This window comes from Prinia subflava, chromosome 6 (assembly GCF_021018805.1).
Source record: "Prinia subflava isolate CZ2003 ecotype Zambia chromosome 6, Cam_Psub_1.2, whole genome shotgun sequence".
In the NCBI taxonomy this organism is placed as follows: Eukaryota; Metazoa; Chordata; class Aves; order Passeriformes; family Cisticolidae; genus Prinia; species Prinia subflava.
This window is the reverse complement of record NC_086252.1, coordinates 8,297,675-8,321,772: the sequence shown is the minus strand read 5'-3', so window position 1 is coordinate 8,321,772 and position 24,098 is coordinate 8,297,675. Positions and strand designations below refer to the sequence as shown.

Below are 24,098 nucleotides of genomic sequence, written 5' to 3'. Positions count from 1 at the left end.
CAAGAGCAAGAATGTGGGCTCACGTGGGTTAAGGTTGTAAAATAACAGCAAGGATCTGTTACTCTTTTATTTTTTATTATTATTGATTGATTTTTACCTTTTATGATTATTCTTACCCTTTAATTTTCATTTCATTTCCTGTTTAACAGCCCTTGCCCATAAGCCAGGCTTACTGAGGTCATTAAGCCCATGTGGTTGTCCCTGTGTGCACACATACACTTGGCTTACCAGAGAATTCATAAATGAGTATTTCCAGCTAAGTGGGATGCTGACACCCACAAATGTTTGTAGAAGTTCTACTGCCAGCACAGGGGGTTTAGGTTTTCCTTCAATGGTCTGTTTCTAGCTCTGCCCTTAAGATGTTGCTGTCTGTGCACTTAGTTCTTCAGCCTCTCCCTGTTTTACCTCAGGAAAGCTGGCAAAGTACAGCTGAGGAGAGCAGAGAGTGGCAACAGGTAGGGCAGGCATGAAGGACGGCTTAAAAACATAAATTCACAATGTTAAATTTTCATAGATTTTTGCTTCTAATTACTCTGCTAATTCAGTGTAAAATTGTTACTTAAAAAGATGTGGTTCAGTGTTGTGAAATGAGAGTGTTCCAGGGGCTGATGTCCACAACAAGGATTCGTGGCTCTGGTTGCTGTTCCTGACTCTGCTGTCAGTCCCATGACCTCTCAGTGCCTTCACTCCCACAGTATAATTTACTTTGGCATAACTGTGCCTCTGCCACAACACTTTTTCAGGTCCAGATTTGCAGGTTTCAATGTCCAGAATAATGTCTGGTACATGTGGGTACATTTCTCACAGTGTTTGGGTTCCTTTTTATAGTCATTTTTACATAAGAATACACAGAGATTATCTGTAGGCTGAATTAAATATATTAACAATATTCATCATTGACATAATCTCCTTGCAAGCTAACTGATTTCTGGGGTGTTGCAAAACCAAGTGCTTGCTCATTTTTAATCACTTAAAATATAGAGACTTTGACTAGACTTTAAAAGGTTATTAATGAGTTTTGTGATCATTTGCATGATCTTTGAAAGGTGTCTCAGTTCTGTATTGACATTACCCTAAGTTATGAATATGTAAACATCATTTAATGCTTGCCAGGGTTTCTAGCAGGCAGAGAGAATTCAGTGCCTAAAGCTCCGAGCTCTTTGGAGCAGCATCTCCCAGATCCACTGTGCTTTACTCACTTGGGTCCCACTTCCTCAAAGCAAGTAATAAGACAGGAAAATCTCCTTTAACGCTAGGGGCATTTCTCAGGAACCTTTCTGTGGTTTGCTGAAGAAGGCATTCAAATACAGATGATGTGGCTGAAGTGATGGTAGCTCGCTGTATTGCATTGCAGTTTTTAAACTATGTGTCAGGCTAGTGTCACTAATACTTAGCCCAGAATCATTTCTACATAGTCCAGGCTAAATCTCCCAGTCAAGAAAATGGTTTCAGCTGGACTTGTGATAATTTCAGGCTGTAATTTTAAATATCAACACCCCAACACTTCATGTGAGAAATAAACCGCACGCTACATTTTTTACAGCGGTTAACACATTTTTAAATGATCATAACTGACTTGCACTTTTCATATCTCTGTAGTTGTTCACACCACTGCAGCACTGAGAGCAAGTCACCCAAACGTGAGATACATATCAAAGCTCTTCTAATTGTTGTAGACAGCTAAAGCACAATGTGAAAACGTTACATTATGAACAGTTGGCCTCTCGTGTTTCGTTTCCTCCCTCGCGTAAAGCATTTCACAGAGCTGGCAGTTCTGCGCCGTCTGAACTTGATCTTAATGAGAGCGGAAGCAGTAACACTTTAAATGAAAGGCTCCTATCAGTCATGATAACAAAATGTGCAGATGTTCTTTATTAAGAGCAGAGTAATTCAATTGTTTTTCTTGTATCAAGTGCAAGTGAAAAAACCTGCTGTAGTTTAAGCCTTTGCAACACTGTGTTACCAGTAGCTGAAGTCAGTTATTTTGTTGTATGTGCTATTTAGCAGGTGGCTAATTGTGAAATAAACCTCCCTAAAGATATTTTTGACTTGTTTGTGAACTATGCAGGAGACCTTGTGACTGACCAGTCCTCTACTGCCCCTGTATTAATTGTCCAGGAGAAATCCCAGGATTTAAATAAAATAAATAAATGATGCTTAATGTCCAAGCCTGGTTCGGATGGGGCTTGGAGCAGCCTGGGCTAGTGGAAGGTGTCCCTGCCCATGGCAGCAGTGGAATGGGGTGGTCCTTAAGGTCCCTTCCAACCCAGAGCGTTGCAATGAGGCAGATGAAGCCCAGTGACACCTTGGGAGTGTTTGGCAGCATTTTTTCAGTATAAAGTACGAATAGTGTGGTTTTGGTAGTGATCTGTTCAGTTAGCTGTCTGCCTCCTTTGGAAGAGCTGAATTTGCAGCTGATTTATCAACTGGCAACAGCACCCAAGCCTCTTTCCTTTCCCCTTGGTGCCACCCCTGCCCCTCTCCATGGCTGGGAGTCCTTCCAGCACTTCCCATCACTGGGGCAGGTCCAGGCACAGCTGAGGCCCTCCCTGGAGGCTCCTTTCCTCCTTCCCTGCCAGACCATTTTTGTGAGGAGCACGTGGTGATCCAGAAGCTCAGGCTTGTTTCAACAGCACATCTGCCTCCAGAGGGAGACTACGTACAAACATCTATGGCCAAGGTCAGCTAAATGTTGTGAATTTGGGCTGAGCACGTTGGTAAATGAATTTGGGAAGTGACAGTTTGACCTGGGTCAATGGAGATGTTCATATGAACAAATATTTACTGTACAAACTGTTACAAATCTTAGAGTGGCCATTAGCTTAGAAAAATTCTCTTTAATTTTCATAATCATACCTTTTTCTTTAACGCTAGAAAAGAGAGCCTACCACTGCTGGATGTGGAGTTAAACTGTTTGAATGATTTGCAACAGAGGAATTTAAATTCAACGCTCTTCCCAGTTTCTCACGTGGAGTTGTGGTAGTTATGATTTGTGTGGTGACACCATTAACATGCAGTTTGGAGTTCAGAAATAAAGTGAGATTATGATCCGTGAAGGATGTCAGGATTTTAGGATTTTAGACTAAATCATTCTGAGAAGGAATCCAAGTTTATGGAATTGCCTGTGAAGTAAAAGCTGGTGGAAGCTCAGACTGACTCCAGAGTGATTCAGCAGCTGGGCAGGCACTGAGGAACTGTGTGGGCAGGGCAGGGAGAAACAAGTGAAAATCCATGAAGGGTTTTTCCTGTCTTTCATCAGCACTTTGCTGAACTGATATTGCTTCTGTGGTGTGTTTAGACTTGGAGATGCTGGGATAAAATGAAAAAATACATTTTTTCTCAGTAAATGTGAGCATTCCTGTTTGAAGGAGAGGCATTTTCTTTTCTTGCAGTGCTTGGCTCTTGGCGTGTGTGGAAGAGCTCATCGTAATTCCTCTCAGTAGCTGCGTTGGTAGCACTGGGGGAATTGCTTATTATGCACACAATGTTCATCCTGCTGCTGCCTCTTCCTTCTCTCTGCACAAATTCTTTTGTGTCCTTTTGGAACCTGAAGATGGGGGCTCTTTCTTACTTAGTTCCACAGCCCCTCACGAACTGGGCTACCTGGGCCATCCACAGCCTGACACAGAGAAATAAAAAGCAGACATGGCAGCCTGAGCTGGTTTTAATTCATCTTTAAGCAGAATCTAATTACAGATATTTTCCTGACTCTAAGTAGTGGTCTCTTTCCTTTTGTGCTTGCTCCACATGGGAAATATTTAAGTAATATGCAACATTAAGGTATTAAAGAGCTGTTTCACAGTGTCATATCGAGCCAAACTGCAAAGACTCTGCATGAATCAGAGCTGCTTGGTTAGTCTGACATCCTGTATCCTTGAACTGGCAAACATAGAGAAACCTTTCCAGCCAGAGTAGTTCATAAGTAATGGTTTAGATAAAGTGAATGTATGTATTAGCATCTGGTGCAGCACTAAAATTTATGAGCAGTTTTAGCTTTGGGAGGAAATGATTCTGTAAACTGATTGTTACCATTCTTTATAAATAGCTACTAGGAAAATCTGTGCACCAAAATCCAGGCCATGGTGGGGGGAGCTGCACTTTCCTCCCAGGAAAGATTCCAGGGTTTGAGGATTGGTACCAGTAGGGGGAAGCTTCTGGTCCTGTGTTTTATGGAGTCGCTGAACTCCATCATACTCTGCTCAAAGTGGGGATTGTAATGAAGATTTCCCTGGAATCTGGGGATGAGCACAGTGACCAGGCTTAGGACATAGGACAAGTTTGGATTTGTAGGAGGGACAGGCTGGATAACAACCCTGACTTCAGCCAGCGCCAAGGAATGTATTTGGAGCCAAGCTGGTGGCTTTGCTGTCCTCCCTATGAGAAAGGGCATGTGAAAACAGGATTTCTGGGTCTCAGCAGCATGTGGCTGTCTGTGTGCATTGTTCCTAGTTCCATATCAGGGATGTGTTTTCTGTGGTTTTGTGGTGAAAACCTCATCTCTGTTTAACAAGCTCTCCTGCTGATTCCTGTTGGTCTCAGAATCGGGTAGCAAGTTGGGCGAGAGATGAATATTGTTACTTGAAAAAAAAGAGTTATAAAGGAAGAAGAAAAATCCCCATATTTTATTTTATAAGTTACCTTGTCTATGGTTGTGTGTAGCAGTTGGTCAATTACTGTCTGAGATAATTCACGTAATGAATTATCCCGTGTTGTTTCATCACTAAAATATTCAGAGGAACAGTCGGCCTCAGAAGAACCTTCTTGTTTGCTTCTGTGCTCATAATTCAGTTGACAGAGGATGTATGGGTTTGTGCTTGCAAAATACTCCATTTTACACCTTTTCCTACCTGACCAGGAGGTTTTAACTGCTTCCTGTTAGAATATGCTAATGAATTTTCTATTAACTTATTCCTTTTGGTTGGAGGGAGGAAAGAATAATGCTGCCTTATGAAAGGAATGTAGAGTGATTCATATCAATGCTGCTTGAGAAAACAACCCCTCCAAAGAGAGAATCCAAATCAGACTTCACTTCAAAACTCTGAATTTTCGAGGAAAGGAAGTAACTGAGTGCTAATCTCCAGTGCTGTTGAGAATAATCTTGGTTTGTCCTGCCTTAGGAATGGCACAGCAGATTTCAGCCTTACTCACTTCATGCATGCTCTTAAATTACCATTCACCACTCTGTAAAGTTGTGTGAGGGTATAAATGCAATTTCTATTGTGTGTTCATAGTCTCAGGTTGAGGATCTAGCTGAATATTGACCAAGAAAGTGATAAATGAAAGAGAAAGCACTGCAGTATAAGCTCTTCCTGGCTGGAAACATCCATGGATAAATATCCATGGTTTCCTGAAGACTAACCAGTGTTAGGCATTGTTTAATGATGTGTGATATTTTGTTTTTCTATTTTTCTCCCTTTAGTAATAAGAATTCTTGTCCTTAAGTGTGATAATTTCATTTACAGTTTTCCACCGATCCACAGTTCCCTTCTATACTAAAGCTATGGGAGGGCAGAGAGAATGCATTTTTCATGTTTGCACTTTTCTTTTCTAATTCACTAGACACCCAGACACAAAATCATGCCTTTCAAAGAATGTGATTAATGCATTTGTTTCTGCACATACGCTCCTAATGTCAGTAATTTCATCTCCACATGTGAAGATGTGTTGATGGATACAGCTGTTAGCACTGGGGAAACCACTCTAAAAGTGGGGATTTTTGTATCTGCTCTTGCAGCATCCAATAATCTATTAATTCTCAGAAACAGCTGTGTGTTTGGCTGTGTACAGTTTAAAATTAGAAGTCCTGAGTTCAAGACACAACTTTAAAATAGTAATTGACATTTTGTTTAGTGATGGTCTTATTCCCAGGAATAGGATCAGTGCCAGTGTGTGGTTCTGAGTGCTTTCTGAAGACACTTTGTTGGGGGCTACACAGTGTCCATAGTGAGGGAGATGAGGGGTAATGCTATTCAGGAAAAGGAGGAGAGATATGGCATGTTTGGAGTGAGCTGTAACAGGTCAGGATATAGATACACATGGAAACATGGAATGGCCTGGCATGGAAGGGACCTGAAAACTCATCATGGTTCACCTCTGCCATGGGCAGGGACACCTTCCACTACCCCAGGGTGCTCCAAGCCTGTCCAGCCTGGCCTTGGACACTTCCAGGGATCCAAGAGCAGCCACAGCTTCTCTGGGCACCCTGTGCCAGGCCTCACCTCCCTCACAGGGAAGGATTTCTCCTCAGAATCCCATCTAGCCCTGCCCTCTGGCAGTTTGAAGCTGTTCCCCCTTGTCCAAAGTCTTTCCCCACCCTTTGTGGTCACCCTTTAGGTACTGGAAGGCCACAATTAGGTCCCCAAAGCTGCTCTTTTCCAGGCTGAGCAAACTCTGTTCTCTCAGCCTTTCCTCTGCCTCAGTGGTTTCAGAGTGAAGAGCTGGAAATGAGTTAATGGCTGAACTTACTCCTGTATGAATCGTCCCTGCTCCTGCTGGGGTTGTTCCTTGGTGATCACGTGAACTCTTCCACCTCTGGTTGTTGGGCCTCCCTTGGCAGTTCCCTTGCTCTGTCACATTTTCTGCTCCCAGTCTAACTGGGTTTGTAGTGTTATATCCCATCACAGTATTTACTTGCCCACATCTGCCAAACTCTTGTATTTTTTCCCTGCTGGGAAGATAGTGTGGGTGGAATTTGCTAATGTGAACAAGTAGTTATGCGTTTCAGTTTATTTAAGCTATTCTTTAATGTTTAATGACATGATTTTGTTTTGACAGGTGAATGTTGTTTCAGTAGATCTGCAGTGACATTGCTCCGTTTTGACTTTGTGCTGTCAGCTTGGTGCAGTTATCCTGACACTGTTGTATTTCATCTCGAGACCATATTCTTGATTTGACATTGCAGTGCCACCTCCATAAATTTGTATTGACGTTCTTAACTCATTTTCTTCCTATTTTTTCAAACTGAGTGAAAGCCTGACACATTCAGAATTGGGAGCAATACAAAGGCAGGATTGTGGAGATGTATCACAGGGAAATTAAAAGCACTGAGCAGAGACTGTGCTCAGTGGGGAGAATCCAGCATGGATGGTGCTTACAGGGAGCAGTGAGACATCCTGGGAGGGGCCCATCCTAGAGAAATGCATTTCAGCACAGCCTTAACTTCTCCAACTCAGGCAGTACCACCCTTTCCTCCTTTGGGCTTCTTCCTTAGCTGTTGTCTGCACTACATGTGTTTAATGTAAAATATTCAAGCTTTCCTGTGAAGCATAGGAAATAACATACCCATGAAAGGGTAACACTAAGAACCTTGAAAGTGTTTAATTTAAAAACCACCTTTTTTTTTTTTTTTTAAAGTCATTTAGTAATTTGATGCTTAGGTTTTTTTTAATCAAGTCTGTTGCCAAGTTCATTTTTTTTCCTCCATGGTCGAGCACGCTTCATCAAAAGCATGTGGAAATGGAGGCAGAGTTAATGACACACTTGTATCTCCATTTTGCCATCATCATAAAATCCTGAATCCTACTCCAGATGATTAGTAAATAAGATGAAGTAATTTAGCTGAGAGAATTGACTAGCTACAGTGCATGAACTGTATTGTGATGTTAATGTAAAGTAGAATTAGCAATTTCCTGTTATATTCTGCTCTTGAACATGAATTTTTTCCCTTTGAAGCCTGTATGGAAGTAACTGGAACCTGAATCTTGAGGTCACAGCCAACAAAATGTATATTTTGGCTTGTGAACTGGAGAAAGAAAAATTCCTATATTTTTATGTTAAAGGATTCCATAATGCAGGCCATGAAGAACACCTCTGTATTTGGAGGTCAAAGGCTGGTTAGAAGGAGAGACCTTTTACACCCTCTAGGACAGAAGGCCTGGAGAACCTGGCAGTCCTTGAAAGTTTTCAACACTCAACTGGATTATTTCAATTGAGTGATTAGAGTAAAGATGTAACAGTGTTAGAGGTCAAAGGCATTACAGCTCTCTGGGCTATTTTTTCCTTTTTTGTTTGTATAAGGCAATAAACTATCTGTGACTCCATGCTGATCTTCCCAACACAACAGAGTCACTATGGACGCTCTCCACGTGCACGGCTGTGCTGGTTTGAAAGCAAAACCAGTGAGACTCCAGGTCAGAAATACAATTTAATAGAGAGAGAAGAAACAAACAACAAAAAAAGGGTAAAACATATGTTGGTGTTACACCTAAATGATTATATTTTGAAAGCAAAATCTTTGCGGCTGTCAGATGATAGTCCAGGCCACAAAATTCTGATTTATCACTTCCATGTGGAATTTGTTTTTTAAATTGGTAGGTAGTGCTTTAACAGCAGCACAGCCTCAAAGACCCCAGCTTTATTAAAGCCTGTGAATTAGGTTCCCAATTACCTTTAGCTCCAGTTACAATTAAACTAAAGTTGAAGAAATTACTGGCCTGCTGTAAAGGTCTCTGGAAAAAAAGAAGATGAGAAATCACTTCTCTTCCAGCAGGCACCAAAACAAATTGCACTTGTTGTTTCAAGTGGTCAGGACTAAGCTGGGCTCACTCTGCTCCCTGCACTGCTCAGTGCAAGAGGAACGTGTGAAATCCCCACAGACCTCTGGATGAGTGTGAGGCGAGTTCCCCACAGAGGGTTTTTGTGATCTTCATTTGGTGTAGAACTGAGAGCTGGGGATGGGGGTGTTAGTGTGGGAAAAGCTGAGTGTGGGTACTGCCACTGCCTGCCTGCCAAGGGTCCATAGATGCCTCAAAACACCCTTGGGGTTTGATTTCTGCTAGAGTTGCTATTGAGAACCTCCCAGAGTTAGCACAGGATTTGCACCTCTGATACACAAAGTGCTCTGCTCATGCAGGTCACTAACCCAGGAGCTTTAAACTCCCAGAATTTCCATTTATATATACCAGTGTGTATTTAAAAATTGGGGGGTTTTTTCCCATACTGTTTGCCATAAGATGGCATCTGAAATTGCCTGGAATTTATGCTGTACTTAAACCAGAAGACATCTCTAGTAACTGGTAATAATTATAAAACTTTGACTGCAGAGCTACTTAGAATATGTGAAGAATAAAGCCATGAATATTAAAAAAAATGGAGGTAGAGGAGAAAAAGGAAGGAAAAAATGCACAATGGAAGATTAATTAATATACAACTTTATTAAAATATAAATACATAATGCCATTACACATCATGCAGCCATGAGAAATTTCACTGAAAACAACTGGTGGTGTTGTGGGCCCTGATTCTGTGATCACATTCCTGGGAATACCCCTTCCTCCTGAAGCCATTAGGATGCAGTGTTTGTCTGCACAGCAGTTTGCCAGTGGCCAAGTCTCAGGACTGCGTTATCACATCAGTTGTGAGCAGAACTTTCCATTAATCAATAATAAACCCGCTTTGAAAAAATCTCCAGCTGCTTCCCAAATCAGTTAGTAATTTATTGTCAAATGGAGCATTGGTATTTTAACAGAACAATTTCCAAATCGTTGGAATTAAAACCAGGAGTGGTTTTTTTTTTTTTTACTAGGTGTGTGATAACTTTCAACAAGGTTAATTGTAGTATGTAATTTTGGTTATGTCATTTGGTTTATATGATTTTTCAGCTTCCCTCTGATTTCACTATTTCCTTAGAGAGGTGTACTGTGCATTTGGGCAGGGGGGGAAGGATCAGTTGTCTGTACAATATTTTGTAAGAGATGGAAGTAATTTGAATCTGCTTGATCACTTAATACCCAAAGCATTACGGAAGGATTCCTTTTTCATAGTGATACATTTCCATTTTTCACCTCAAGGAGTTTAAATGTGGTGGGAATTTCTTTGCCACCTATAAAAGGGGAGCTGAGTCTGTAAGAAAACAATATCCAGGGAAGACTTTTGCTCTTACAAGAATAACAAAAAACCCTTGGCATAGTTAGGTGCAACAATCAGGCCCTTCCTTGCTTTGGTAGTGCTGTGAGGTGAGAAAGTCTTTGCAGGGCAGTTGATACTGAGCAGAAGCCAGTGGTAAAGTCATGGAAGCGACCTTAGAGGGACCTGCCCTGGGCAGGGACACCTTCCACCAGCCCAGGCTGCTCCAAGCCCCGTCCAGCCTGGCCCTGGACACTGCCAGGGATCCAGGGACAGCCACAGCTTCTCTGGGCACCCTGTGCCAGGGCCTCAGCACCCTCCCAGGGGGGAATTTCTTCCCAGAATCCCAGCTAACCCTGCCCTCTGGCAGTGGGAAGCCATTCTCTGTTGTCCTGTCCTTCCATCCCTTGTCCAAAGTCCCTCTCCAGCTCTCCTGAAGCCCCTTTAGGCTCTGGAAGGGCTCTAAGTTTTCCCCAGAGGCTTCTCTTTTCCAGGCTGGACTCCCCCAGCTGTCCCAGCCTGGCTCCAGAGCAGAGCGAACATGAGTAGGCAGCGCTGATTGCTCCAGTGGGCTTCCAAGAGGGAGAGGAGGGAGGGAGGCAGAGCTCGTGCCCTGTTCCCATATGTTCTCAGAGCCAACTGCTTTGCTGAGTGAGTTTAAATAGTCTCAGAGGAAGAACCCTGCTGCTGAACAGAAGGCAGGCAGCGCTTAACTGATTTTAAATATAGAGTGCCATGCTGTAATAAAAAGGCAGAAAAGCAGAATGTCTGGTAGGTTCGCAGCAGGTTTTATTCTAAGCAAGCAGACCACAGGTAGTGTAGAAAACTAGGATGCTGGGGGGAAAGCAGGCTTGACTTGAAGGAATTGAAACATTTAGAAGTTGGAAAAAACCCCCAGGAGCTGCTAATCCTTGCATGTTGTAATGACACCTAAAATTCCTGGAGGAAATGTGCCCTCTCCTCCCACTGCTCACCAGCAGGACGCTGTAACAAGGGCTCAGATTCCAGATGGAGCATTCTGTATCCCATTGGCTGTGGAATTATGGTAAAGCACAAATGTTGTGAAACAAATTACAGTGGTCAAAATACAGAAGGAATGAACGAGGCAGATCAGCTGGCATGCATGCACCAGTTGTTTTGTACTGCTCTAGTCATGCAGAACAGCTGTAAATAAAGTTTAAACAGCCACCAAGACCTCAATTATTCTCCTACTTGTTCATGTAGATTAGTATGGTCTTGCTCTGTAGCTAAGTGATTTAAACAACAATTCTGGGAGCGACTGATGAGGTTCATTTACACCAGTGTACATCTACGGCTTCTATTTTTTGATTAAACTTTTATGTATCAAGCTATTCGTCACTCCTTTTAAATGCTGCTGTTTCTGCAACTCAGGGATGATCTTTATCCATTTAGTGAAATGGGAGGAAAATCCAAGAATTTTTTTTTAGATTTTATTCTAGAAGCAAGTAAAAACAATGTATCAGCTTACAGCAAATCTTCCAAGAGGCTAATATAAAATTTTTTAAAAAAATATAATGGTAAGAGAGATTGCCTGTTACCAAGTAAGCAAAATATAAAAATTTTTTTAAAAAATATAATGGTAAGAGAGGTTGCATGTTACCAAGTAAGCAAAGTGTGATAGAGAAGTTACCTTTCAGTACCAGTGTGAATTTGGATTCATTTTAGAACCAGTAAGAGAAAGTTTTCCTTGACTTGCTCCACAAGAGCTGTCACTAACCTGATGGGTTTCAGGTAGGAATTACCAGTAGGCAGCTATTTAAAACCATGTTTGTTCTTAAACTTTATCTGGTATCCTATTGGAGTGAGGGGATTGCAGTAGGACACTAATTCAGGCATTGCAATATTATTTGGCTGCTTTTCAGGCTGAGTAGCATTTGATTTCATAGGGATTATTGATCTTTATGGGGCTATTCATCAAGAAAACTTGTAGGTAACTCGGTAAGGATGCGGTGCGGCCTGATGTGGTTTGGGAATTTGGAATAGTAAGTCACAAAAGACATTCAAGAGAATGGCTGAAGGATCTTGAGCTTAGGGCTGTCTGATTTGCAGTGCTGCATTTCTTTTCTAAGCCTTGAAGTGCTATTGTAATAAATCTTGTTTTGGTAATGAGGAAACACATTCACTGCAGGGGCTGCAGTGTTAAAACAAGGGATAACAGCTTCCAGTTGGCAGAGGGCAGGGTTGGATGGGGTATTGGGAAGGAATTCCTGGCTGGGAGGGAGGCACAGGGTGCCCAGAGAAGCTGTGGCTGCCCCTGAATCCCTGGAAGTGTCCAAGGCCAGGCTGGATGGAGCTTGGAGTAACCTGGGACAGTGGAGGGTGTCCCTGCCCAGGGCAGGATGGAATGGGATGGGCTTTAGGATCCCTTCCAACCTAAGCCATGCTGGGATGGGAAAACACCTGTAAGCTCCAGGCACGTTATTCCTAGCAGTTCTGTGTTTGAGACAAACAGGACATTTCACTCTGAAGAAGGAAGAAGGCTCATTCTGCAGTCCAGGACAGGACACACGATTTGAGCAGGAAGGTAAACAACAGAACAAAGAGATGGTGATTTGGAGAAGTGGACATTGCCTCATGTAAACGCACAACTTCCCTGATTTCATCAGCCATGCCATGACTAACACACGAGTCCTTGCTCCCAAAGGTAAATAAGATTCCTTATTGTGACATTGATTATCTTGCCTCTTGTAGGCTGGTGAAGTGAGAGCCACTCTGACTTGGGCCTGTTCTTGGGCACTGATGTCCAGATATTGATGTACATCTTCACAGGGCACCTGGGACATCATCTAAGCACTCACCCAGGTTCTGGCTTCAGTATGAGTCCTTCGTCCCTCAGCTTGGTTCCTTGACTACTTAGCCCTTTGCTCCAACCTTCCTCGTTTCACATTATAATTTGGATTTTTTACATGCAGCAGATTCTTTTTGTGGTTTCACCTGCTTGCACTGAGAGTCTTTTATTTCTCTTCATGATTCACATCTTTTCTGCATTATTCCTCTCCCTAATTTATAATGTATAGAGTATCTTTTAGTGACTCACTAATCTTTTTTTAATTTCAGGGTGTCTCCTAGTTCCTTCTGCCTCACCTTGCCCAGTACCTTTAATGAAGCTGTATTTAATCCTGTTAACTCTGCTTTCTCCTCCTTCCCTCCTGCTGTGTAACCCTTCTCCCCCAGACTCCTGACTGGCACTGCTGTTTTCCTCATGCAGGTGACTTTGTATTCCTGACATACAGACTCCCTAATCCCTTCATTTCAATTTTTGTTATTCTTCCTTCACAGTCAAGTACTTTATTTATGCTTTATATGTTTCCATCAGCCTGCCAAACCCAGCTGAGTGCCAGGGTCTCCCTCTGCATCTATTTTCTTTTACAGCTCACTGGAGGAAATTTCCTTCTGGTGTCTCTTCTCAGGAACAGCTACTGCTGCTAGTTTTCTTTCAGGCTTAGCCACTCACTGCACAGATCCATCTCCTCATCCTTTCTTTTCTCACTGTGACTTACTCTTAGTCCACATTTCTCCCCTTTTTTTGGACTTCCTCTGCATATTAATATGGTCTAAAATACATTGTGTTCCTCAAATTTACCCCAAAGTGCACCATGGTCTGGTTTCCTTGTGGTTTTAACAAGACAAAACTGCTTCAGCAAGCCTAAAATAGGATTTTTTGATGCAGGATTGCAGCCTTTGCCAGTGCTTTCTCCTAGGTGATGCTGATGGGTCCTTACCCTTCTCTCCCAGTCTGTATTCCCTTGTGAGTGCCCAGTTCCCTGGCTCTGCAGTTCCCATCTCAGCTCCTTGCACCATCACTGTTGTGGATATTTTCCACGCTCCCTCCTGCAGTTTGCAGGAACGCTGTGCTGCTTTTGGCTGTCTTCTCTCTGTGGATCAGGTCACTGGGTGCCCTCCTCTCCTCACACACGGCCAGGTGCTATTTTTATGCAGATGAGTTTTAAATCTCTCTGTCAGCCCGGGCTTTGTTTGCCCCTGTTCGGGCGTGTATTTCATCTCGCATCTCCGGCACTTCTGCCCCGACAGGTTGTGATAACAAAAGCCAAGCAGAGCTCTGTATCTCCCTGGAAAACTCTGGTGTCCCTCCCTCCTTATCCACCTTCAGCGTATTGCCCTCCACATCAGTGATGTTTGTTATCTGGACACCTCAGTTATGAATTCCTCTGCTCAAACCGCGGTGTCGCCCTTATCTCTGCCATCACCACAATGCTTCTCCCCACTGTCATTTTTTCCCTGCCTTCCATTTAGAGTCCTTCTAGCTCTCAATACCTTCAGCTGTGCACAGAAAGGTATCCTGCATTTTCCAAGTCACACTCGGATTATTTAATTGCCTTGCTTGCCGTCACCAGGAAGGGGCTGCTCCACGCCTGATGGGATCATCTTTATCTGCCTTCCTTGGGCTCACCGGAGTAGAATTTTTGTTTGCTTCAAGTTATCAGTGAGTGGTTTCATGATCTTTTCATCTATAAAGCTGTTGAGACTCCTCTTACATAGCTGGAAGCCTACCTTCATTTCCTCTAGTTCTCTAGGAAGTTTTCCTAACTGTTCTGTTCCTGGTATTTTTTTCTTTATGCTTTCATGCTTTCTCAAACACCCCCCACTCTCTCCTTTCAAATTTAATTTCTTAATCTTGTGGCTGTGAGACTTTTTCACATATCCCTGCATAAATATCTCTTTAGGTTTCCATCTATGCAGCATTTGTCTAATCTTTTTAATAAGATAAGGCCAAGAACTTACTTTTTACTGTCTTCTTTTATTAGGATTTTTAATGCTATTAAGGTACTGTAGATATTTAAACCATTATCAGTAGTACCTCATAGGTTTTCTTTTCTCTTTTCAAATACACTTTAATGGGTTTCAGGCATAATTGTTAAAATGAAGATGATAATACACTAGAAATAAAATACACCTGCTGCAATTAAATTGGACAGAGATCTGTGAATGGGAAGCAATTGCAAACCCTGCTAGTGTAGACTGTGCTGATGGCTTTGGGAAGCTGGCAAGGTCACTTCAGAGCAAGAAAGCCAGTTCTGGATATGATACACAGATAATCAGAGAGGAAACACGGCCTTAAAGCCCGTCCAGTCCCACCCTCTGGGCAGGGACACCTTGCACTAGCCCAGGTTGCTCAAAGCCCCATCCTTGGACACTTCAGGGATCCAGGGGCAGCCACAGCTTCTCTGGGCAGCCTGAGCCAGGGCCTCTCACCCTTCCTAATACAAGCATAATTTTGTTGTAATAAAGTAATTACTTTTATCTGTGTCCATCTAGTTCTCACATAAGGGTCCTTCCTTGTGAAGGGGTTTAGCAGAGGAGCTGTCTCAAACCTAAATGTCTCCTTGGAGATTATGTGATTTGGGAATATGGAATAAATGGATAAAAGGAACAGTACTGAGCCACCAAGATCAGGTCACATTGACTCAAAAACTGGAACCCAAACAACTTAATTGCTTAATTACTTATTATATTAATTATAATTACTTGTGATGTGTAATATCTTCCTTACTATTTCCTCAGTACTTCAGGACTTCAAGTAGCAACTGTGAGCTCTGGGCTGGCCATTACTCCTCAGAGTAATGTTTTTGAGGTTGTGATAAGGGATGTGTGACAACATCAGCTCAACACTTTATGGTGGTAAAGAAATGCAAATGAGACACAAAGAATTCATAGCAAAGGAATAGAGGATAAAGCAGTGACATCAGTGGATACCCTCTGCCAGCAGCTGGAATTAATTTGTACAGTTCTGGTCCTCACAGCTCAAGGACAATCCATGGGATCGATGAGCTGTCCAGAGAGGAGCAGCAGAGCTGGCCAAATGCTGCTTTATATGGAAGCCAAGCCAGCCAGGGGGTTTCAGCCTGGAATACAGGTGCCTCTAGAATTCATTAGGAGGAGTGAAGAAGGGCTGGGGGCTTTTTCAGTGGTGTTTTAGTTTTGATTAGATTTTTGTTGTTGTTTTTGATGGTTGGTTTGGTTTTGTTGGTGATTTTTTTTAGGGAGAAGGATTGGTTTGATTCTTTTTTGCCATCTCTTCTAACAGGAGAACTAGAAAGGATGAAATTAAACCAACAAGAGGCATGCTGAAAGCAAACATAAAAGACTGATCGTTCTTGTCCAGTGGCTGTTTGCAGAGGCTCAGCAGGAGATCAGACAAAGCTCAGGGAGCAGAGGTTCCTGGAGTTCCCAGGACATGCATCCAGCTCAGGAAGGCTCTGAGCTGCCAGTGCCTGCCAGCTGGGGGGCCACAATTCCCATTTTCCCCTGGGCACCCGCCCCTGGCAGCAGCCACAGTGGGATAGAGGGGGTTTGTGGCTCTGAGCAGGGCAGAGGCACTGCTCTGCCAGCGCATTCAGGCCTTAAGGGTGGCAGGATTTTATTAAACTAAATTGAAAGAATACACTTGGTTATGATCAGTAATGAGCTTTAAATTCTAAAAATGACTTTTTTGTTCTTTGAACACTGCACGGGTGGCACGTTTTCATTTGCACACCGCAGGCAGTGTGGTGAAGAGGGGGAATGTTTATTTTATTTATCTCTCTGAGAGCAGTGTGGTGGGGTCATTTGTCACTCTCACACATTTTCTTTAAAGCAGTAATACTCAGCTTGTTACATTTTTCACCAGTCTGTTACAGGCTGTGTGACTGCTTTACATTACTCCTAAATAACAAAGTCTTAATAATCAAATTGATGCTGATCATCTTACTTTCCTTGTCTGACATAAACTGCCTTAGCAAGTAATCTGAGGCTTTCTTAATGATGAACTTGAAGGTTCAAGGCTCACCATTTTTGCTTAATTATCTCCACAACCCGCAGATTGAAAGCTCTATATTCCCTGTGTTGTAACAGACATCAGGGTTTTCCAGAGGAGTATTTAATTCAGGTGCTGCCTCTTCTGTTTGTAAGAAGAAAGGAGAGCTCAGGAATTTGCAGTGTTGCATTATAGTTACATTTTTCAAAAAGCAAACAAGCCCCAAATAGATTGGTGTTGTAGCATAGAAGTTTACACTCATTTTTCACAGATCAAATGAGAATAAGTAAATTTACATTAACTTTAATGCCTGAACTAGCAGCACAGCTACTTTAAATTCAGCAGAAGAGAGACAAAGCAGATATTCATATCTAAGCATCAGGATAAGAACATTTCCAGGTGGAAAGTGGAAATCAATGGAGCTGTGGCAATTCACAACAGCTCTTATATTTGTGTTCATAGTTTGTTTTCCTGCACCACTCAGTTAAAGGAATTAAGGCTGTATTTTTGTCACTCATCTTTTAGCTGGCTAAGACTTCTGCTTAGCTTTTGTGAACATGATTTCAGAGCATCAATTACCATTAGCCTGAAAATAGCTTTTTGTTTTCATTTCTGGGATTGCCATATTTTAGACGTAGTTTTCTTCCTCTTGGATGTGTAAGTAACACGGTCTGCTTCTTTGGAAGTAAAATAAAAATAAATGTTGTATCTCCTGAATGAAGTGAGGCCATGAAGATGTATCTGGTGATGAACAACTGTGGAGATCCTCATCATTCCAGAGGTGGGAATTTAATCTGGCCTTGGCTGCTCTGTGCTGTCCCAGTGTATGACACAGTGTCCCTGAAAGTTGCAATACATCCCAAAGACTTGTTGGGTTGATTGAACCGAGGCACAAAATGGGAGAAACAATCTGCTGAGAATATGGAAAATGGTTCTTTTTGTAATTTTTCATATTACAAACCCCTTGCTTTAGCAATTCTGGTGGAACTGTTGCCATTTAAAGACGGTTGGGTGGAGGTGGTAAATCAACTTATCTTTTTTCTTGGTAGCTAATCCCAAGACTGTGAATTTATACAGGTTTTCACTTTTAGGCTTGCACTTTACAGTGACCCCGTGGTGAGGTTCTTTTTCTTGGCAATCAAAATGCCTTTTAGTTTTTAGTTATTTAGCTATCAGCAGAAAACAACCTGTAGCATCAAATCCGAGTTTGCCTGTAAAAGTCAATGAAGCAGCTGTTGTCTGTTTTGTACAAATGAACAAAGAAACTGGTCTGTGATCAGAAAACTCCCCTGTCCATTTTATCAGGTTTGTACTTGTTTTGTTACTACCAGAACAGAGCAAAATGAGATGACATGAGGAGAAGAACCTGTTATCCTGGTTATTCTACTAGTTTTTTAAAAACCAGAGCATTTGATTAAGAGCTTGACTAATTTAAAGATGGCTTTTGAATGGATTCAATCAATGAGTGATTAGCTATAAAGAGTTAACTAGTTTTTATTACAAGTCCAGAGGTCCTTTCAGCACAAAGATGAAGTTTGAAAAGACAGGGTAGAGTTGCAGAAAGCTTGAACACATCATATTAGCTGCCTCCTCTTTGTTTTCCATTTCCACAGAGGCCAGTAAGGCTGTCAGATTGATGTAAAACTTGTTGCTAGTTAAATTACAGCATGCAGGCTTACATTAGTACACAGTGCTGAAAATGAAAAACAGCCCATTGCAGAGCAGGTGAAATTTGTTTTATTTTTACAGCTGGTTTTCTTACAAACTTCGTTACAAGTTTTCCTCACTTTTTGGAGTAAAAAAATACATGCTACCAGAAAAATCAGAGGTTTTAAAAAAAGGCACAGAGAACATTTTTACCTTTCCCATTATAACATCTAAGAATATCGAAATTGCTTCCAGGAAGAATGTGCTGCTGAAAAGATCAGGCTTAGTCTCTTGGGTTTTGGTTTTAAGCAAGTCTGGAATGTAAAGGAATCCTGAAAAGATGAGAACAAATCCCCTTTTGTTTTAGAAGAACAAATTATCTCCTGTTCTTGCATTTACTTGTGTCAGTACAGGCCAAAGCAATAATTAACAATACATCCTTTTCCAATTAAGATTCAGTAACTTTATCTTAAAATATGCTTAAATTTTTTTTATCCTGTTAACTTTGTAAATAATTATTAGATGAGCTGTTAGCTGATTTAGATTGGATATTAGGGGAAAGGATTTCCATGGAAAGGTTTGTAAGGTGTTGGTTAGTGAGGAACATGGGGGTGCTGGCTTGGTGATCTTAAAAGGCTTTTCCAGCCTTAATGACTCTGTGACTCTGACCAAAATACTCTTACTTAAGTTTCCTCAAAAACAATTCCATCTGGAAACCTACATTTCAGTGTGAGTTAATCATTTCAGAACTCCCACTCGGATGAAAAATAGGTTTTTTAGGTGACTAGCCAGAATGTTTATTTGTGAGATATGCGGATTATGGGTGCGGTGTGTAACAGAACTCGCCGCTCCAAACCCAGCATTTGGCCTGTTTTGGTTTGTTGTTTTTTTTTAAAAAAAGACCTTTCAGAGTCTGCTTTTAACATTTTGTGTTCTTTACAAATTAAAAAACGAGATTTATGTCACTTCTTAGTGCTTATGCCTTAGGGTGCAGTTCAGTAACTCTGCTTTCCCTTTCCCAAAACTGTGATTTTCAGACTTTTCTTGTGACTCCTCAGAACTGGACCTTGGCTTCCCTGACCACAGGAGGAGAAAAAAAAAAGGGTGTAAAGCATGTAGCACAGGGTTTGTATGCTCTATTCAGTCTGTAGGGGTAAAATTGAATGTATAATGTAAGATTTAAATAGCATCATCGATTCTTTTAGGTTCCAAAGGGCCTTAAGGATCATCACTGCCACCCTCGCTGAACCTTGTCCCCACGTGCCACATCCACCACTAATTTTAAATAACCATGAAAGAAACTGCAGCAGCAGTAGTAAAAAGTAGCCAATTCTCTACAGAAACCTACAGATGCTGAAGAGTGCATTAAATAGAGGAGGGAGAACATGTAGTACAGGATCTATTCCATGGGCAACGTGGTTTTTGTAGGTTTTTTCCCCCACAAAAAAGGCTCTGTGTTTTTTGTGAGCACAGATGGCTTTCAAGTTGTGCCACCCAGTAACTGGAGGATGCTGGGATGAGGAATCCTTTTCCAGTGGAGAGCATAATTGAAGGTCCTTCAGTGAAATAAGGTATCTTTGAAGTGGCTGTCTTGTTAACTTCTAACTTAGCACATCAAAGTAAGGGAAAAACACCTTTTTTTTTTCTTGTGAATGCAAATTGTGGCTCTCGACTGTGTGATGTCCTGCTTCAAAACCTTGCAGATGTTCCAGGTGATTCCCATGGTGAGGGTTTTGTCTTTGCTTGAGCAGGAACAGCTTTCCGTTTTTAACAGAAGTGTTGGACTTCAGTGATCTCGCTGCAGCATATTGTGTATGGAAATTGAATTCTCATCCTCAAAATCGCCAAACAGAAACTCGAATATTTTCCTTCTTAATCGTAATGCCAAGATCATAGAGTGAATGTTGCAGACAGTTTAATGTCAAAATGTCTTGGTTTCTGTTAGTTTACTGTAAGGTGTTATTAAATTTTCCCAGTGACACGTGAAATAGTTGTATAAATTGAGGTATCTTAGTTAATTGATATTTCTAGACTCTCTGGGCATTTTGGTTGGTTGTCCCTTCTCCAGACTTGTACTCAGTGCTATAAAGAAGCATAATTTATCCCAGTGAATCTTTACCTGCAGGAGGCATTAAAGGAACCTTTGATGCTTTTTTTTCAGACCCCTTTCCTCTTGGGAGGGCAGCAGCTTTCTCAGCACTGCGGTGTCAGTGCCTGAGTTGAAAATGTCACGTGAGAACTGATGCCCAGGAGTTCCAGCTGAACATGGGACACAACTTCTTTCCCATGCAGGGAGCAGGCAGGGAACAGAGTGTCCAGAGAGGCTGGGGAGTCTCCTTTGCTGGGCACATTCCAGATCTGTCTGGACACAATCCTGTGTCCTGTGCCCTGGGATGGCCCTGCTTGAGCAGGGAGGTGAGGCCAGAGGAGCCCGTGTGGTCCTTTCCAACCTGACCCATTCTGTGAGAAGTGTTGTCTCTGCAGTCTGGGAGAGAAGGGAGGATACATTCCTAAAACTGCAGGAAGCAGAAGCACTAAAGAAACTGGGGAAACCAAACCCCAGTTTGTTTTGGAAACAAAACTTCCAACGTGGAGTAACAGCGAGGAATAGTTAGTCTTGCAAAACCTCATCAGTGGAGGCCGCTCCCGATGCAGCATCAGGGTCTCTTGTACCCCCCACCCTCCAGAGTTCTCCAAATCAATCATGCTGCTCTTGCAGGGGCTTCTGTGGGCATCATTAGTTCTTTGAAATCCTAAAACTCTTCAAGGTCAGCAGGACTCATGCAGGTCCCTTGGGAAGCGTGGGCTCATGGAATGCACCATGGTGGGTCACAGCCTGTTTGCTCCTGCTGAGCTCCTCTATTCCAGACAGCTCCAGTGATGGACTGCCATAAAGGCCATCAGTAACTGCACCTGGATTCTGGAACCTGCCTGGCATCAAAAAGCTCCAGTGCCTGTCTCAGAGCGATGAGTCCTGTGCTAAAGGTGAATTGCAGCTTGGGTACAAGAGCTGCTTCTTCCCCGCCGTATCTCAGCACATATTTCTGATGTATCTGCTTTCCTTAGCGAAGGTGACCACTGGTCTTACAAATAATCATTACCTTTCTCTTGAGCTCAGATTTAATGGTACTTCATCCAGATACCGTGATGGAAATTCAGCTGGCTGGATGAATTTATTTCTTCCACGGTAAGAACATGAAGCTCTCAGCAAGTTGCAAAGCGTCTGTGAAATTACAAAACAAAATCTATGCTTGGGCCATAGAATGATGACTTCAGTCTCATAGGTTTTGTGGTGTTTATTGGAAAATTGATTTTGGATCCTGAAATGGAAAGTCCAAAAACCAGCAGAGTAGGACATGTGGAGCTCGTTTTTTTTCCCCCCCTTATTTTTTGGGGGAATATCGTATCTTTAGTTTTCTGCCTTGTTATCCTGAATATCCTTCTAGCTCTCCGTTTTGGATTTGTTTGTTTGTTTGTTTGTTTTCATGAAGATATGCTTTTAATCAATCGAAATAGTGACAAAATACACTATTTTATATTCCATAGAGCTACTGTAGAGCTCAGTGTCACGGGGAGAATGTACAATAGTAGTAGTCAATAAAAAGCATTCACTGACCCATCAGTCAGTGTTTCAGTGCTGGCTTGGGCAGGTAGAACAAGCTCCTGAAGTGATCAGTGACAGTTTCCAGGTAACTTGTATGATGAATATACACCAACTCTCACTTCTATGGAGTCAGGAATTCCAGTGTTCAGAGGCACTTGAAGCTACAAGCTAATTCCTCGCCTGGCTCGATGCATTTCCATCATCTTTCTGCATGAACAAAGCTGCTCAGCTGTGAATTTGGAGTTGAGGCTCATGAAAATAACCTGTGATGGAATTGCATGGGACAGGGGAGCTGCACATCTGCTCATCTCTGAAGTCTTCTTGGGATGATGATTCCATCCCTTGCCTGGCACCTTTCAGTGAAGAAATTTTCCCTAATACAGGAAAGAGGCTGTTTGCTCTCATCTTGTTACATGTTATTTGGGAGCAGACCACAACTGATCCCCACCTGGCTGCAACCTCCTGTCAGGGAGTTGTAGAGAGTGAGAAGGTCCCTTCCTGAGCCCCCTCAGCTGCTCCTGGTGCTCCAGCCCCTTCCACAGATCCTTCCCTGGACACGCTCCAGCCCCTCAATGTCCTTCCTGAATGCAGGGGCCCAGAACTGTGTGGCAGCAGCCCTCTTGTGAGAGGGCAGAAATGAGCCCAACCACAGATTTATTGTTTATCACAGCATGAAAAGGGCCCTGGTGTATTCCCCTTCACAGCTCAGCCATCCTGACCCCAACCCTTCACTGACTCTGGCTGCAGCAAGCTCCTGCTGGAGGTTTTACCCAGCCAGGCTGTGAGTGCAGCTTTTCCCCAGCCAGACTGTGCCTGCAGGGATCAGTGTGCAGCTGTGAGTGCAGCTTTTCCCCAGCCAGACTGTGCCTGCAGGGATCAGTGTGCAGCTGTGAGTGCAGCTTTTACCCAGCCAGACTGTGCCTGCAGGGATCAGTGTGCAGCTGTGAGTGCAGCTTTTCCCCAGCCTGTGCCTGCAGGGATCAGTGTGCAGCTGTGAGTGCAGCTTTTACCCAGCCTGTGCCTGCAGGGATCAGTGTGCAGCTGTGAGTGCAGCCTCTCTTTGTTGGCTACAGCTCTGACTCACCAGGGGCCAGGCTGTATTGGTAATTAACACAGCTCTTATTGATCAGGGGTGAGGTCTGGATTCCCTTCCCCTACAGAACAGGACACACGGTGGGAGGTGCCTCAGCAGTGCTCAGGGCATGGGCACTGCCCTGGGCCTGCTGGCCACAGTGGTGCTTTTGCAAGGTACCTTTCTAAAACCTTTCTATGATGCTGAGAAGAAAAAAAAAAAAAAGGTGCAATTTATTTTATTACTTAGCAACTGATCAAATTTAACAATGTGTATATAAAGACAAATCTCAGTGAGAGCATCAGCAGAAAAACAAGTCAAAGAACATCTTTCCTCTGTGTATACAGCTCACAGCTGAAACTCTGCAAATTGCTGGTAACTGTATCAGCATATGATTCCTTCATTTGCATTTGTACTTCAATTAATTTTGTAATTTAATTTGTTCAGTTCTGAATATTTCAGCGTATCTCAGTGAAGAGACAATCTTTTTCAAAGAGCGCAGCTGTTTGGCTTCAGTAAGTTTCTCCCAGGTACAAGTGCTATCAGTATTTCTGCTCTCAGAATTATTTCTCTGTAGGTGGGTTTGAAGTAGCACCGTGATCATTCAGATCTTTCAGTGTCTGCACCATCAGATTTGGGATGTTGTAGTGCAAGCTAAGAGTCCCACTAGCAAGCCCATAGTTTTTCCTGGTGTAATTTCTTCACCTCTGTACATTGCTACTTCTTATTTTGCATCTCAGTTCCTGTTTTTTACCTCACATCTTGCTTTATTTTATTGTTTAGTTAAAATCTGTAGAATTCATACAATGTACTCAGCAGCTTTTTGAGTAATCCTGTGGAAGGAAAAGGAGCACTGAAGGTATTTTAATTTTATTATCACTTTCACTCCAAGGTTGGAGGAGAGGTAGGTAATCGCTAAATAAGGATCACGTTAAATGGTTTTTCACACATGTTCACAGAGTTGTGTGTTGCTTGTAAAACATCCCAGAGTTTGTGCTGGCTTGTCCTGAGCCAAAATACAACTGGCTGCCTCTGTGACTTGGGAGTTACACATCTTCAGGAGGTTTGGTCTTTGTTTGACAGCTTGATTCCCGTGAGGCAGTGGAGGAGTGGAGGCAAATCCACTCATTCCTGGGGATTCATCAGTTTGCAGGGAA

General features: G+C 42.5%; 1 protein-coding gene across 4 annotated transcripts in view; it reads left to right on the top strand.

Annotated features, from left to right (window-relative positions):
- SPAG16 (sperm associated antigen 16) overlaps positions 1-24,098 on the top strand; it is a 362,296-nt gene that overhangs the window by 117,019 nt on the left and 221,179 nt on the right. The window lies entirely within an intron of this gene.